The sequence below is a fragment of the Ranitomeya imitator genome, chromosome 4, assembly GCF_032444005.1.
Source record: "Ranitomeya imitator isolate aRanImi1 chromosome 4, aRanImi1.pri, whole genome shotgun sequence".
Classification (NCBI taxonomy): Eukaryota; Metazoa; Chordata; class Amphibia; order Anura; family Dendrobatidae; genus Ranitomeya; species Ranitomeya imitator.
In genome coordinates, this window is record NC_091285.1 from 590,093,740 (window position 1) to 590,107,447 (window position 13,708).

The following is a 13,708-nucleotide window of genomic DNA, read 5'->3' on the forward strand; positions in this document are numbered from 1 at the left end:
CACCTCCAGTCCATGAACGGCAGTGCTTCCCAGGACTCACATCCAAAGATGATATTTTTCAATTTTTTCTTTTTTATTAATTGATAGGAGAAGATAAGATAATGTAAAGTCTTGTAAAACCCCTGTAATAGATAGTGAGCTGAAAAATGTTCATGCACATAAATCAGTCAAACCCTCCAATTTCAAAGAGTAATTCACTCCATGGTCAAGAAACCCAAAACGTTGCTCACTACACCATCGACATAGCCAGTTGTTCACCTTAAGAATAATGTTACATCTCCTTCGTTCATGTCCATCCACTGAGCGGTTGGATGAGAAGATGACCTGTACTCCCAGTTCCTTCACTTTGCGGCCTAAAACTTGCATATAGTTTCCAGGTCCTTTTTTGCTGTGTCCTTTGTTCCTACATGTATTAGTAGACATGAAGTCATCTGTAGCACTGAAGAGTCTTGATACCCTATCAGATACAGTATGTGATTAGTTTTTCTGGTACGGATAGAGAAAAAAATACATAACAAAGCTTCTCTTTTACTTTACAATGTTAAATACATGGCATCTGTGTGCTGAACGTGTTCTTCATGGACCCATAGACTTGTATTGGCACTTTTCATCCTTTACTGTCGGAAAGAAATAGACATGTCTCCCTGAGTTTTGCATGGACACATGGTCCATGAAAAAACACAGACATGTGAAAAGCCTTATAGACTATAATAGGTATGGGTTGTAACCGTTAAAAACACTGATAGACCATGTACATGCAACATAGATTTCTGAACGTGGCCTAATAGTGATTTATAATTGTAGCTAATAAATTGGTCAATGACAAAAAATTGACCATCGCCTTTACCCACCTAACTAAACGCAACATATCTGAAACTGAACTGTCAAAAACTGAACTCCTTGTGTTTCCTCCTTCCAATATCCGACATTGCCATTTCCGTGTGTGGCTCTACCATGACACCCCAGCAACATACCCGTTCTCTTGGGGTCATACTTGATTCTGAGCTTTCATTCACCCCCCCACATCCGATCACTGGCTCACTCTTGTTATCTGCACCTCAAAAACATCTCTAGAATTCGACCTTTTCTTACTTTCTACTCTGCAAAAACTCTTACTGTTGCTCTTATTCATTCTCATCTGGACTATCGTAACTCTCTACTAATCGGTCTCCCTCCTACCAAACTCTCCCCTCTCCAATCTGTCTTGAATGCTGCAGCCAGGATAATATTCCTGATCAACTGTTACACCAATGCCTCTACTTTGTGCCAGTCATTGCACTGGTTATCCATCCACTCCAGAATTCAATATAAACTTATTGCTCTCACCTATAATCTTTATTTTTATATAGCGCTAACATATTCCGCAGCGCTTTACAGTTTGCACACATTATCATCACTGTCCCCGATTGGGCTCACAATCTAGAATTCCTATCAGTATGTCTTTGGAATGTGGGAGGAAACCGGAGTGCCCGGAGGAAACCCACGCAAACACGGAGAGAACATACAAACTCTTTGCAGATGTTGTCCTGGGTGGGATTAGAACCCAGGACCCCAGCGCTGCAAGGGTGTAGTGCTAACCACTGCGCCACCGTGCTGCCCACCTACAAAGCACTCCATGGTTCAGCACCACCCTACATCTCCTCCCTCGTCTCAGTCTACCACCCTACCCGTGTCCTCCGTTTTGCTAATGACCTGAGGTTAACATCCTCAATAATCAGAACCTCCCATGTCCGTCTCCAAGACTTCCCACATGCTGCGCCAATTTTTTGGAATGAACTACCCAGGATAATTTGATTAATCCCCAATACCCAGTTTTAAGTGTGCACTAAAAACACATTTCTTTAGACTGGCCTACTGCCTCAACACATTAATCTAACTATCCCTGTGTTGTCCATTCAAAATTTTCACCATAACCAGGTTCCTTATATCATGTTCTCATATGATTTATGTATTTAATAGCCCTCTGTGTCTGTACTTTTACATATTCTGGCTGATAATCGGTTCATGCAGCATTACATGAACACCCGATTTCTTACATTATGGCTTGTCCGAACAATGAAAGCAATTGTTACCATCCGCCTTTTGTCTCCCCTTTTCCTCATAGATTGTAAGCTTGCGAGCAGGGCCCTCATTCCTCTTGGTATCTGTTGATTTATGTGATTATTGTTATGCTGTGACGTCTTTTGTCAGTACAATTTCCGCCTAAAATGTAAAGTTCTGCGGAATATGTTGGCGCTACAGAAATAAAATTATTATTATAATCTTTGTATAGTTTTTAAAAACATAGGATAGACATTGCAATATGGAAATATCTGCAATTGCTTCACTGAACTATGAACTTTTGGAGCTATCTATCCATCCATCCACATATTTTGGGTTCACAGTTTATTCAATCATGTATAATTATAATGGTATATTGCAACAAAATCATTAGAACAAAGCCTTCAAAGAGTTCCTTTCAAGTTACCATGAATTGTCTACCTACCTCATGACATTGAGGAGCTTATGTCTAACAGAAGACATCGGTTTTGAGGGTCAGAGAATTTCCAATGAGAAGAATGTATGGTATTTGAAAGAAATGTTATTTTCTTACATGTGAACGCTCCCCTCCCTTCATTTCAAACCTGGGTTAATTGGAAGTGATTGGGTCTGACAGAGAGCATTATATTTCAGTTCATTGAAGTGCTATTTATCAGAGCCTGTAATAAGGGCACATCAGGAGCCAAAACCACACACAAGAACCTTGATAACACTGGTTATTGTATGGCAGGGTTCACAGTGGGAAGAACGGACTGCTTATAAAACACAGATGAGGATGTAAAGACTCTATTGTTCGAACCAGCTTCAATGATGCAGAGAAGTGTGAATAGGCCTTCACAATTCTTACATGTGGAAAGGTGGTGATTCATATGACCGACAGCACAAAAACGTTAAACAAGTCATTAAGAACAAAACTGTGTGCATGCCTCATTGTGTTTATATTGGCTGCCATGCTGAAGGATTCTACAACAGACCTGTCGTGACTTATCACAGTCCATTTTCAAGTGAAATCCCAAGAAAAAATTAAAGAGGTTGTAGAGGATTAGAAAAGCATGGATGCTTGCCTACGAACACATTGCCACACCTGTCAATGGGTTGTATGCACAACCCCTGGCAAAAATTATGGAATCACCGGCCTTGGAGGATGTTCATTCAGTTGTTTAATTTTGTAGAAATAAAGCAGATCACAGACATGGCACAAAACTAAAGTCGTTTCAAATGGCAACTTTCTGGCTTTAAGAAACACAAAAAGAAATCAAGAACAAAAATGTGGTAGTCAGTAATGGTTACTTTTTTTAACTAAACATAGGGGAAAAAATTATGGAATCACTCAATTCTGAGGAAAAAATTATGGAATCATGAAAAACAAACAAACAAACAAACAAAAAACACTCCAAAACATCACTAGTATTTTGTTGCACCACCTCTGGCTTTTATTATAGCTTGCAGTCTCTGAGGCCTGGACTTAATGAGTGTCAAACAGTACTTTTCATCAATCTGGCTCCACCTTTCTCTGATTGCTGTTGCCAGATCAGCTTTGCAGGTTGGAGCCTTGTCATGGACCATTTTCTTAAACTTCCACCAAAGATTTTCAATAATTTTTGCCAGGGGTTGTAGTATTGCAGCCCAACTCTAGTGGGAAACCTCATGGTCACCATCCTTGATCCCTTGTAGGTCCTCTTCCTGTGCTTTCCCAGTTCCTAATAGTTTGTCCTTACTCGTCCTAGAATTAGCCAAAAATGTCTGTTCAGCCTATCACTTTCACAGCTGGGTCACCATTACATCTAGTGATTGGCTGAACAGCCACTTGTGGCCAATTTCACCCATTTCTAGTGCTTAGAGAACAAGACAAATAGAAACCAGCCGCGTCTGGGTAAGTTGTAGAAAAAAGACTTGTAAGGATTGAAGAAAGGAAATATAATTTCTCTTTTTATTCAAAAAAAATATGCTCTGGAACACCCCTCTAAATGCAACTAAGCAAGGTTACTGCAATGCAGAGATCCCTTAGGGGATTCTCATAACGTTCTTCGCTTAGATCTGTAATACAAAAATAGGGAAAGCGCTCCTTGTGTAAATCTGTGGATCTAGGAAGGAGTTGGATCAACTTCGAAATGCATAATACAATAAAAACTCTTCATCTACCTGACTTTGGACATCCTTCATCCACTGGCAGCGCCCGACATATCCCTCAAGTAATAATAATAATAATAATTTTTATTTATATAGCGCCAACATATTCCGCAGCTCAAGTCTTTTCTGATCCTCAAACCTTCCCTTAGGTCTGGGCACTCCACAGATTGGTTGATTGTTCCATCTCTTTCTTTATATAACCTAAAGTATAACCATTTGGGGTGGACTGAAAATGATTATTAGATAATAATATTCATGTTTGTTTCATATAGCTCCATTTTTTTAATTATAGACCCTACACTTAAATATGTATCTGACTCAGAACCTGTAGGCTAAGGCCTCATTCAGACATTAGTGATTTTGCTCATAAGTAAAAACAAGGACTACTGGTCAAGACTATTTTGGATCAGATTTTCATCAGTGTTTGGTCAGTGTGTTAGTTTTTAGAGAGGTGTCCCTTTTAGTCTTGGTCAGATCTCCATTTCAATAAATGATAAGAACCTGCATATGTATGTGTGGTCATCAGAGGCACTGCCATCATATAATAGAAAAAAAAATAGAAAATATGCTAAAATGAAAAAAAGATATGGGGCTCCAAGACCTACTGTCATTTATGGTGTCAAGCAATGCCTGAAAGAGTCCTGACAGAGATGATAATTTATAATAGTATATTGGCTAATCTATGGTTTTAGGATAGATTTCTACAGATTTAAGGCTTTGTTCACACAGAGTATTTTATTGAGTTGTTTTGACTAGAGTTGAGCGACCTTGACCTTTTTAGAGTCGAGCCGGGTTTATCTCAAAAGTCGGGTCGAGTGAAATCGGCCGATTATGACGTAAAGTCGGGATCGACCGAAACACGAAACCCAATGCAAGTCAATGGGGCAGCATAGTCGGCAGTGAGTGGGGGCCAGGAAAACACCTAGAGTGCCCATTTTAATGTCAAAACCATCCATTCTTCTTAATGAAGCTTGTCAAGCGTAATTTACCTTATAATAATTGGAAGGCATTTGAAATTGGGGGTCATTTGGCTAAAGTTGTGGTGGGTAGGGCTGGTTCAAGTAATTAGTGGGCCCAGGAAATCTGGACCACGTCACGGCAGTGGAGCAGGGAGAGGTAAGTATTTCAACTTTGCAAGTGCTGTGAACCTGAGCAAGCAGGGGGGGCCCACTCGTTGGCATTGGCACTGGCACAGGGCCCCTCAAAGTACAGCGGTGTGTTTGCACGGCGGGGGCGCCTCCCACCGGCAGCAACACTTTTGCGTACTATGAGAGGCCCTGTGCCAGTGACGTCGCCAACTAGTATTCCTCCCCCCACCTGATGAAGGAACCTGCACTTTCATCTGCACCTTCCTCTTTGTCCCCGTGTAAGGTGGTATGGTATGCGGGAAGAGCAACCTGACTTTCAGCAGGGTCACAATGTTGTTGTGTAGCGTGCACGGGGAATGTTGCGTTATGGGTCAATGTACCAGCAGACTCATTTATCACTGGCTGGGCAATGGGCAGGATGAGGAGGAAACACAGATATAGGCCCAAAGAATAAAGTTGGCTAAATGCAGTTCAAAATTGGTAACACAGGAATAACCAGGGGGCATTGCAGTGGAGGACAACTGGAATGAGAGGCTGACACAGAGAGTAGGCCCAAATCAGTAAGTAGTCGAAATGCAGTTCAAAATTGGCAACCGTAGTAAACAGGCGGCACAGCTTTGTTCAGTGGAGGAGAACAGCAAGGAGTGGCAGACACCGATAGTAGGCCCCAACCCAACTAGTAGGCCAAATGCAGTCTAACATTAACAACTACTTAACGAGCAACCTGGAGAACACCTTGGAGTGGAACACACCATCTCTCTCCACCCCATACCCATTTTGTAGGCCTAATGCAGTGTAGTTTTCTACAACTACTAAACGAGAGTCGGAAGACCGAAGCAATGGCAAGGAAACCTGGGGAACACCTTGGAGTGTAACACACCATCTCTCTCCACCCCATACCCATTTTGTAGGCCTAATGCAGTGTAGTTTTCTACAACTACTAAACGAGAGTCGGAAGATCGAAGCAATGGCGAGGAAACCTGGAGAACACCTTGGAGTGTAACACACCATCTCTCTCCACCCCATAGCCAATTTGTAGGCCTAATGCAGTGTAGTTTCCAACAACTACTAAACGAGAGCATTAAGATCGAAGCTCTGGAAAGGCAACCTGGAGAACACCTTGGAGTGTAACACACCATCTCTCTCCACCCGATACCCATTTTGTAGGCCTAATGCAGTGTAGTTTTCTACAACTACTGAACGAGAGTCGGAAGACCGAAGCAATGGCAAGGAAACCTGGGGAACACCTTGGAGTGTAACACACCATCTCTCTCCACCCGATACCCATTTTGTAGGCCTAATGCAGTGTAGTTTTCTACAACTACTAAACGAGAGTCGGAAGACCGAAGCAATGGCAAGGAAACCTGGGGAACACCTTGGAGTGTAACACACCATCTCTCTCCACCCGATACCCATTTTGTAGGCCTAATGCAGTGTAGTTTTCTACAACTACTAAACGAGAGTCTGAAGACCGAAGCAATGGCAAGGAAACCTGGGGAACACCTTGGAGTGTAACACACCATCTCTCTCCACCCGATACCCATTTTGTAGGCCTAATGCAGTGTAGTTTTCTACAACTACTAAACGAGAGTCGGAAGACCGAAGCAATGGCAAGGAAACCTGGGGAACACCTTGGAGTGTAACACACCATCTCTCTCCACCCGATACCCATTTTGTAGGCCTAATGCAGTGTAGTTTTCTACAACTACTAAACGAGAGTCGGAAGACCGAAGCAATGGCAAGGAAACCTGGGGAACACCTTGGAGTGTAACACACCATCTCTCTCCACCCGATACCCATTTTGTAGGCCTAATGCAGTGTAGTTTTCTACAACTACTAAACGAGAGTCGGAAGACCGAAGCAATGGCAAGGAAACCTGGGGAACACCTTGGAGTGTAACACACCATCTCTCTCCACCCGATACCCATTTTGTAGGCCTAATGCAGTGTAGTTTTCTACAACTACTAAACGAGAGTCTGAAGACCGAAGCAATGGCAAGGAAACCTGGGGAACACCTTGGAGTGTAACACACCATCTCTCTCCACCCGATACCCATTTTGTAGGCCTAATGCAGTGTAGTTTTCTTCAACTACTAAACGAGAGTCGGAAGACCGAAGCAATGGCAAGGAAACCTGGGGAACACCTTGGAGTGTAACACACCATCTCTCTCCACCCGATACCCATTTTGTAGGCCTAATGCAGTGTAGTTTTGTACAACTACTAAACGAGAGTCGGAAGACCGAAGCAATGGCAAGGAAACCTGGGGAACACCTTGGAGTGTAACACACCATCTCTCTCCACCCGATACCCATTTTGTAGGCCTAATGCAGTGTAGTTTTCTACAACTACTAAACGAGAGTCGGAAGACCGAAGCAATGGCAAGGAAACCTGGGGAACACCTTGGAGTGTAACACACCATCTCTCTCCACCCCATACCCAATTTGTAGGCCTAATGCAGCCTACTTTCCGACAACTACTAAACGAGAGCATGAAGATCGAAGCTCAGGAAAGGCAACCTGGGGAACACCTTGGAGTGTAACACACCCTCTCTCTACACCACGGAAGGGCTGATTCTTAGGAAGGAAGGCTGTCGGAAAGAAGCAGGGCGCGTCCGAGGGTGATTATATTCTTATTAGGTATATACTCACCCTCGGACGCGCCCTGCTTCTTTATTTGTAATGAATGTTTATTTGCAATGTGGTTTTGACTTACTCTATTTTTTTGGTAAATAATGATTTTATTATTTTCATTGTTTTGCATCTTCTTGGCAATAATATAAAGAAGACGCGACAGGACAACACTCGGTGGATGCCATATCTGTGTTTTAAATTGAAAAAAACTTTCAGTTAACTACTTGCAGGAGAAAGTTATTGTAGCTGGTGGCCATTTTTAGTACTGTACCAGATTTTTGTTGTATGTGTTTGTTTTTAATGTTAAAATGTCTGCATTTGATATCTCTCCAGTATTTTCTTTTTTATAAGCAAAATACTTATTTTTATATTTTCTGATGTTGGTTCAAGGGGTACACGGGCAGCAGTAGACAGGTCAGTGGAGGCCTAGTGGAAGGAGGGACCGCAGACAGGCTTTGAAGGCCTAACATAATAAATTGGGCTGGCTGTAGGCAATTTAAAATTGGTTCCAGGGGAACACGGGCAGCAGTGGCCTGGTCAGTGTAGTAGTAGTGGAAAGAACGGGCCGCAGACAGGCTTCGAAGGCCTAACATAACAAAAATTGGGATGTAGGCAATTTACAATTGGTTCCAGGGGAACACGGACAGCAGTAGACAGGTCAGTGGAGGCCTAGTGGAAGGAGGGACCGCAGACAGGCTTCGAAGCCCTAACATAATAAATTGGGCTGGCTGTAGGCAATTTACAATTGGTTCCAGGGGAACACGGGCAGCAGTAGACAGGTCAGTGGAGGCCTAGTGGAAGGAGGGACCGCAGACAGGCTTCGAAGCCCTAACATAATAAATTGGCCTGGCTGTAGGCAATTTAAAATTGGTTCCAGGGGAACACGGGCGGCAGTAGACAGGTCAGTGGAGGCCTAGTGGAAGGAGGGACCGCAGACAGGCTTTGAAGGCCTAACATAATAAATTGGGCTGGCTGTAGGCAATTTAAAATTGGTTCCAGGGGAACACGGGCAGCAGTGGCCTGGTCAGTGTAGTAGTAGTGGAAAGAACGGGCCGCAGACAGGCTTCGAAGGCCTAACATAACAAAAATTGGGATGTAGGCAATTTACAATTGGTTCCAGGGGAACACGGACAGCAGTAGACAGGTCAGTGGAGGCCTAGTGGAAGGAGGGACCGCAGACAGGCTTCGAAGCCCTAACATAATAAATTGGGCTGGCTGTAGGCAATTTACAATTGGTTCCAGGAGAACACGGGCAGCAGTAGACAGGTCAGTGGAGGCCTAGTGGAAGGAGGGACCACAGACAGGCTTCGAAGCCCTAACATAATAAATTGGGCTGGCTGTAGGCAATTTAAAATTGGTTCCAGGGGAACACGGGCGGCAGTAGACAGGTCAGTGGAGGCCTAGTGGAAGGAGGGACCGCAGACAGGCTTCGAAGCCCTAACATAATAAATTGGCCTGGCTGTAGGCAATTTAAAATTGGTTCCAGGGGAACACGGGCGGCAGTAGACAGGTCAGTGGAGGCCTAGTGGAAGGAGGGACCGCAGACAGGCTTTGAAGGCCTAACATAATAAATTGGGCTGGCTGTAGGCAATTTAAAATTGGTTCCAGGGGAACACGGGCAGCAGTGGCCTGGTCAGTGTAGTAGTAGTGGAAAGAACGGGCCGCAGACAGGCTTCGAAGGCCTAACATAACAAAAATTGGGATGTAGGCAATTTACAATTGGTTCCAGGGGAACACGGGCAGCAGTAGACAGGTCAGTGGAGGCCTAGTGGAAGGAGTGACCGCATACAGGCTTCGAAGGCCTAACATAAGAAAAATGTCAATACAATGGTATTGACAGTGCCAGGCATTGAAGGATGTCAGCGCATAGACTAAACATTGGTGGAGCTGTGAGAGAAAATTTTGCAAGTGGTAGAGCACTGTTTGACCTGGGGGGGGGGGACTGTCTTGTGGCCGGCGGTACAGGCCCAGGGCCCCTCATATTACAACGGTGTGTCTGACGTTGGGTGCGCACCACCACCGCCAGACACTTTATTGTACTATGAGGGACCTAGTGGCAGTGCCGTCGACCAAAAGCGGGCACACCCACCTCTTCAGACAAACAGTACTCTCACGGGTGCTGGCACCAAGTGGCGATACCACGGCCCCGTGTGGGGACTTTGGCCATTTAGGGAGGTGTTAACATGTCGGATGCTGGACAATCAGGTGCTGCAAATTACGAGATTGGAAAAGTCGTTCAGAATAGTCCACAGGCAAGACCTTTACATAGGAAAGCTAGGTGTCAGCCGGGCAAGGTGGGGCAAAAGATTTCGAAATCCAGTTGTGGTTCATTTTAATGAAGGTTAGATCATCTACATTTTGGGTAGCCAGACGAGTCCTTTTTTCTGTTAGTATTGAACCTGCAGCACTGAATACTCTTTCTGATAGGACACTAGCTGCCGGGCAAGCAAGCTCCTGCAATGCATATTCTGCCAATTCTGGCCAGGTGTCTAATTTTGATGCCCAGTAATCAAATGGGAATGACGGTTGAGGGAGAACGTCGATAAGGGATGAAAAATAGTTAGTAACCATACTGGACAAATGTTGTCTCCTGTCACTTTGAACTGATGCTGCAGTACCTGTCCTGTCTGCGGTCATAGCAAAATCACTCCACAACCTGGTCAGAAAACCCCTCTGGCCAACGCCACTTCTGATTTCTGCCCCTCTAACACCTCTGGTCTGCTGGCCCCTGCAGCTCGTGTTAAAACGATCACGGGCGCTGTGTGCAGGGAATGCCAGAAGCAAACGGTCAATAAGAGTTGATTGTTTGGTTGCTAATATTAGTTCCAAGTTCTCATGTGGCATTATATTTTGCAATTTGCCTTTATAGCGAGGATCAAGGAGGCAGGCCAACCAGTAATCGTCATCGTTCATCATTTTTGTTATGCGTGTGTCCCTTTTGAGGATACGTAAGGCATAATCCGCCATGTGGCCCAAAGTTCCAGTTCTCAAATCTGTGGTTGTGCTTGGTTGAGGGGCAGTTTCAGGCAAATCCACGTCACTTGTGTCCCTCCAAAAACCAGAACCCGGCCTTGCCGCGCCAACAATTTCCACTGGCCCCGGAAAAGCTTCCTCATTAAAAATATAATCATCCCCATCATCCTCCTCGTCCTCCTCCTCCTGTTCGCCCGCTACCTCGTCCTGTACACTGCCCTGGCCAGACAATGGCTGACTGTCATCAAGGCTTTCCTCTTCCTCAGCTGCAGACGCCTGATCCTTTATGTGCGTCAAACTTTGCATCAGCAGACGCATTAGGGGGATGCTCATGCTTATTATGGCGTTGTCTGCACTAACCAGCCGTGTGCATTCCTCAAAACACTGAAGGACTTGACACATGTCTTGAATCTTCGACCACTGCACACCTGACAACTCCATGTCTGCCATCCTACTGCCTGCCCGTGTATGTGTATCCTCCCACAAAAACATAACAGCCCGCCTCTGTTCACACAGTCTCTGAAGCATGTGCAGTGTTGAGTTCCACCTTGTTGCAACGTCTATGATTAGGCGATGCTGGGGAAGGTTCAAAGAACGCTGATAGGTCTGCATACGGCTGGAGTGTACGGGCGAACGGCGGATATGTGAGCAAAGTCCACGCACTTTGAGGAGCAGGTCGGATAACCCCGGATAACTTTTCAGGAAGCACTGCACCACCAGGTTTAAGGTGTGAGCCAGGCAAGGAATGTGTTTCAGTTGGGAAAGGGAGATGGCAGCCATGAAATTCCTTCCGTTATCACTCACTACCTTGCCTGCCTCAAGATCTACAGTGCCCAGCCACGACTGCGTTTCTTTCTGCAAGAACTCGGACAGAACTTCAGCGGTGTGTCTGTTGTCGCCCAAACACTTCATAGCCAATACAGCCTGCTGACGTTTGCCAGTAGCTGCCCCATAATGGGAGACCTGGTGTGCAACAGTGGCAGCTGCGGATGGAGTGGTTGTGCGACTGCGGTCTGTGGACGAGGTCTCGCTTCTGCAGGAGGACGAGGAGGAGGAGGAGGAGGGGGTGCGAACGGCTACAGCCAACTGTTTCCTAGACCGTGGGCTAGGCAGAACTGTCCCAAACTTGCTGTCCCCTGTGGACCCTGCATCCACCACATTTACCCAGTGTGCCGTGATGGACACGTAACGTCCCTGGCCATGCCTACTGGTCCATGCATCTGTTGTCAGGTGCACCTTTGTGCTCACAGATTGCCTGAGTGCATGGACGATGCGCTCTTTAACATGCTGGTGGAGGGCTGGGATGGCTTTTCTGGAAAAAAAGTGTCGACTGGGTAGCTCGTAGCGTGGTACAGCGTAGTCCATCAGGGCTTTGAAAGCTTTGCTTTCAACTAACCGGTAGGGCATCATCTCTAACGAGATTAGTCTAGCTATGTGGGCTTTCAAACCCTGTGTACGCGGATGCGAGGCTAAGTACTTCCTTTTTCTAACCATAGTCTCATGTAGGGTGAGCTGGACTGGAGAGCTGGAGATCGTGGAACTAGCGGGGGTGCCGGTGGACATGGCAGACTGAGAGATGGTGGGAGATGGTATTGTTGCCGCCGGTGCCCTAGATGCAGTGTTTCCTACTACGAAACTGGTGATTCCCTGACCCTGACTGCTTTGGCCTGGCAAAGAAACCTGCACAGATACTGCAGGTGGTGCAGAAAATGGTGGCCCTACACTGCCGGAAGGGATGTTGCGTTGATGACTAGCTTCATTGGCCGAGGGTGCTACAACCTTAAGGGACGTTTGGTAGTTAGTCCAAGCTTACAAATGCATGGTGGTTAAATGTCTATGCATGCAACTTGTATTGAGACTTTTCAGATTCTGCCCTCTGCTTAAGGTAGTTGAACATTTTTGACAGATGACTTTGCGCTGATCAATTGGATGTTGTTTAAAAAAATGCCAGACTGCACTCTTTCTAGCATCGGATACCTTTTCAGGCATTGCAGACTGAGCTTTAACCGGATGGCCACGCTGTCCTCAAACAGGTTTTGACTTTGCCACGCGTTTTGGGCAAGATACGGGCCCGGCAGATGGAACCTGTTGCGATGTTGATGCCTGCTGCGGCCCCTCCTCCTCCGCTTCAGAACTGCTGCCGCCTGCACCCTGTTCCCCCAATGGCTGCCAATCGGGGTCAAGAACTGGGTCATCTATTACCTCTTCTTGTAGCTCGTGTGCAACTTCGTCTGTGTCACCGTGTCGGTCGGTGGTATAGCGTTCGTGATGGGGCAACATAGTCTCATCAGGGTCTGATTCTTGATCAGCACCCTGCGTGGGCAATGTTGTGGTCTGAGTCAAAGGACCAGCATAGTAGTCTGGCTGTGGCTGTGCATCAGTGCACTCCATGTCAGATTCAACTTGTAATGGGCATGGACTGTTAACTGCTTCACTTTCTAAGCCAGGGACGGTATGTGTAAAGAGCTCCATGGAGTAACCCGTTGTGTCGCCTGCTGCATTCTTCTCTGTTGTTGTTTTTGCTGAAGAGGACAAGGAAGCGACTTGTCCCTGACCGTGAACATCCACTAACGACGCGCTGCTTTTACTTTTACCAGTTTCACGAGAGGAGGCAAAAGAGCTAGAGGCTGAGTCAGCAAGATAAGCCAAAACTTGCTCTTGCTGCTCCGGCTTTAAAAGCGGTTTTCCTACTCCCAGAAAAGGGAGCGTTCGAGGCCTTGTGTAGCCAGACGACGAACCTGGCTCCACAGCTCCAGACTTAGGTGGAATATTTTTTTTCCCACGACCACCTGATGCTCCACCACTACCACTACCCTCATTACCAGCTGACAATGAACGCCCCCGGCC